At 45.0% G+C, this 4,408-nt stretch overlaps 1 pseudogene; it reads right to left on the bottom strand.

Moving 5' to 3' along the window:
• Nucleotides 1-3,443: 3,443 nt before the first annotated feature.
• On the bottom strand, nt 3,444-4,026 carry LOC134484438 (large ribosomal subunit protein eL19-like; annotated as a pseudogene).
• Between the last annotated feature and the right edge of the window lie 382 nt (nt 4,027-4,408).

Raw genomic sequence — 4,408 nt, 5'->3', positions numbered from 1 at the left:
GGGTTTATCTATCTTGTTGATTTTCTCAAAGAACCAACTTTTGGTTCTGTTGATTCTTTCTATGGTCCTTTTTGTTTCTACTTGGTTGATTTCAGCTCTGAGTTTGATTATTTCCTGCCTTCTGCTCCTCCTGGGTGTATTTGCTTCTTTTTGTTCTAGAGCTTTTAGGTGTGCTGTCAAGCTGCTGACATATGCTCTTTCCTGTTTCTTTCTGCAGGCACTCAGCGCTATGAGATTTCCTCTTAGCACAGCTTTCATTGTGTCCCATAAGTTTGAGTATGTTGTATCTTCATTTTCATTAAATTCTAAAAAGTTTTTAATTTCTTTCTTTATTTCTTCCTTGACCAGCTTATCATTGAGTAGAGCATTGTTCAATTTCCACGTATATGTGGGCATTCTTCCCTTATTGTTATTGAAGACCAGTTTTAGGCCGTGGTGGTCCGATAGCAGGCATGGGATTATTTCTATCTTTCTGTACCTGTTAAGGCCCGTTTTTTGACCAATTATATGGTCAATTTTGGAGAAAGTACCATGAGGAGCTGAGAAGAAGGTATATCCTTTTGCTTTAGGATAGAATGTTCTATAAATATCCGTTAAGTCCATTTGTCTCATGACTTCTCTTAGTCTGTCGACATCACTGTTTAATTTCTGTTTCCATGATCTGTCCATTGATGAGAGTGGGGTGTTGAAATCTCCCACTATTATTGTTTGAGGTGCAATGTGTGTTTTGAGCTTTAGTAAGGTTTCTTTTACATATGTAGGTGCCCTTGTATTTGGGGCATAGATATTTACGATTGAGAGTTCATCTTGGTGGATTTTTCCTTTGATGAATATGAAGTGTCCTTCCTTATCGTTTTTGATGACTTTTAGTTGGAAATTGATTTTATTTGATATTAGAATGGCTACTCCAGCTTGCTTCTTCTGACCATTTGCTTGGAAAGTTGTTTTCCAGCCTTTCACTCTGAGGTAGTGTCTGTCTTTGTCTCTGAGGTGTGTTTCCTGTGGGCAGCAGAATGCAGGGTCCTCGTTGCGTATCCAGTTTGTTAATCTATGTCTTTTTATTGGGGAGTTGAGGCCATTGATATTGAGAGATATTAAGGAATAGTGATTATTGTTTCCCTTTATATTCATATTTGGATGTGAGGTTATGTTTGTGTGCTTTCATTCTCTTTGTTTTGTTGCCAAGGCGATTAGTTTCTTGCTTCTTCTAGGGTATAGCTTGCCTCCTTATGTTGGGGTTTACCATTTATTATCCTTTGTAGTGCTGGATTTGTAGAGAGATATTGTTTAAATTTGGTTTTGTCATGGAATATCTTGGTTTCTCCATCAATGTTAATTGAGAGTTTTGCTGGATACAGTAACCTGTGCTGGCATATGTGTTCTCTTAGGGTCTGTATGACATCAGTCCAGGATCTTCTGGCCTTCATAGTTTCTGGCGAGAAGTCTGGTGTGATTCTGATAGGTCTCCCTTTATATGTTACTTGACCTTTTTCCCTTACTGCTTTTAATATTCTTTCTTTATTTTGTGCGTTTCGTGTTTTGACAATTATGTGACGGGAGGTGTTTTTTTTCTGGTCCAATCTATTTGGAGTTCTGTAGGCTTCTTGTATGTCTATGGGTATCTCTTTTTTTAGGTTAGGGAAGTTTTCTTCTATGATTTTGTTGAAGATATTTACTGGTCCTTTGAGCTGGGAGTCTTCACTCTCTTCTATACCTATTATCCTTAGGTTTGATCTTCTCATTGAGTCCTGGATTTCCTGTATGTTTTGGACCAGTAGCTTTTTCCGCTTTACATTATCTTTGACAGTTGAGTCAATGATTTCTATGGAATCTTCTGCTCCTGAGATTCTCTCTTCCATCTCTTGTATTCTGTTGGTGAAGCTTGTATCTACAGCTCCTTGTCTCTTCTTTTGGTTTTCTATATCCAGGGTTGTTTCCATGTGTTCTTTCTTGATTGCTTCTATTTCCATTTTTAATTCCTTCAACTGTTTGATTGTGTTTTCCTGGAATTCTTTCAGGGATTTTTGCGATTCCTCTCTGTAGGCTTCTACTTGTTTATTAATGTTTTCCTGTGTTTCCCTAAGTGTGTTCATGTCTTTCTTGAAGTCCTCCAGCATCATGATCAAATACGATTTTGAAACTAGATCTTGCTTTTCCGGTGTGTTTGGATATTCCATGTTTGTTTTGGTGGGAGAATTGGGCTCCGATGATGGCATGTAGTCTTGGTTTTTGTTGCTTGGGTTCCTGCGCTTGCCTCTCGCCATCAGATTATCTCTAGTGTTACTTTGTTCTGCTATTTCTGACAGTGGCTAGACTGTCCTACAAGCCTGTGTGTCAGGAGTGCTGTAGACCTGTTTTCCTCTCTTTCAGTCAGTTATGGGGACAGAGTGTTCTGCTTTCTGGTGTGTAGTTTTTCCTCTCTACAGGTCTTCAGCTGTTCCTGTGGGCCTGTGTCTTGAGTTCACCAGGCAGCTTTCTTGTAGCAGAAAATTTGGTCTTACCTGTGGTCCTGAGGCTCAAGTTCGCTCGTGGGGTGCTGCCCAGGGGCTCTCTGCAGCGGCAGCAACCAGGAAGACCTGTGCCGCCCCTTCTGGGAGCTTCAGTGCACCAGGGTTCCAGATGGTCTTTGGCTTTTCCTCTGGCGTCCGAGATGTGCGTGCAGGGAGCAGTCTCTTCTTGTTTCCCCGTCTTGTCTGCCTCTCTGAAGGTTTAGCTCTCCCTCCCACGGGATTTGGGTGCAGAGAACTGTTTATCCGGTCTGTTTCTTTCAGGTTCCGGCGGTGTCTCAGGCAGGTGTCCTGCCGCTCCTGGGCCCTCCCCCACGGGAGCCCAGAGGCCTTATACAGTTTCCTCTTGGGCCAGTGATGTGGGCAGGGGTGAGCAGTGTTTGTGTTCTATTCCGCTCTGCAGCCTCAGGAGTGCCCACCTGACCAGGCGGTTGGGTCTCTCTCTCACCGGGTCTGGGAGCAGAGAGCTGCTGCGGGCTGAGATCCGCGCGTGTGGGACTACCGGTAAACACAGAACGTGCCCGGTCCTAGAGAAATTCTGCTTCCATGTGTCCCAAGCTCACCAGGCAGCTTTCTTGCAGCAGAAAATTTGGTCTTACCTGTGGTCCTGAGGCTCAGGTTCGCTCGTGGGGTGCTGCCCAGGGGCTCTCTGCAGTGGCAGCAACCAGGAAGACCTGTGCCGCCCCTTCCGGGAGCTTCAGTGCACCAGGGTTCCAGATGGTCTTTGGCTTTTTCCTCTGGCGTCCGAGATGTGTGTGCAGGGAACAGTCTCTTCTGGTTTCCCAGGCTTCTCTGCCTCTCTGAAGGTTTAGCTCTCCCTCCCATGGGATTTGGGTGCAGAGAACTCACTCTTTTTTATTTTAAGGCTTGTTTTATTTTAATGACTGATCTTGTGAGGCCACAGTGAGGTCACTATGCACAGATGTGAAGGAAGCTTTATTTCTTGGTCTCTTCCTCGTTGGACAGAGTCTTGATGATCTCCTCCTTCTTGGCCTGGAGGTGCTCCTCCCACGCGTTTCTGTGCTTCCCTGGTCTTAGACCTGCGAGCCTCAGCCTGGTCAGCCTGTAGCTTCTTTCGGGCCTCGTCTGCCTTTGGTTTGAGGATCTGCTCCATAAGAATCCATTGGTTTTTGAATACATTCCTTTTGACCTTCAGGTACAGGCTGTGATACATATGGCGGTCCATCTTCTTAGATTCCCAGTATCTCCTGAGAAGCCGGTGCAGGATCCTTATCATTCTCATCCAGGTCACCATCTCAGGCACCCAAGTGTTGGCAGTTCCCTTTCTCTTCCCTATGACCATATGCCTGCCCTTCAAGGTGTGTTTCTGGCAGTGAGTCTGAGGATGGACAGTTAGAGGCTTCCAGATGATCAGGCCATCTTCAATCAGCTTCCTGATCAGCTGACAGGAGTTGGCATTGGCGATTTTATTGGTCTCATTGGGGTCCAACTGGACCTTCTTTTTACCTCAGTGGAGGACACTAGAGGCAAGATTCTTCTGTAGCCTGAGCATGCTCATGGCTGCAGACTCAGCAGCCAAGGTAACTCTTATAAAGGATAAGGTTCCACTGCAGCTGGCTTACAGTCAGGGGTTCAGTCCATTGTCATCATGGCAGGAATCATGGGAGCAACCAGGCAGACTTGGTGCTCGAGGAGCCCAAAGTTCCTGATGCACAGACAGCAGAAAGGGATTGTCTGTAGCACTGAGCATAGATGGAGTATATACAAATCTCAAAGTCCAGCCACCACAGTGGCAAACTTCCTCCAACAAAGTCACACCTACTCCAACAAGGCCATACCTAATAAAACAAGGCCACACCCACTCCAACAAGATCACACCTACACCAACATGGCCATACCTCCCAATAGTATCACTCCTCATGGGTCAAGCTTTCAAACAC

This window comes from Rattus norvegicus, chromosome Y (assembly GCF_036323735.1).
Source record: "Rattus norvegicus strain BN/NHsdMcwi chromosome Y, GRCr8, whole genome shotgun sequence".
NCBI lineage: Eukaryota > Metazoa > Chordata > Mammalia > Rodentia > Muridae > Rattus > Rattus norvegicus.
Note: the sequence above shows the minus strand (reverse complement) of the source record. Positions and strands in the feature narration are given on the sequence as shown.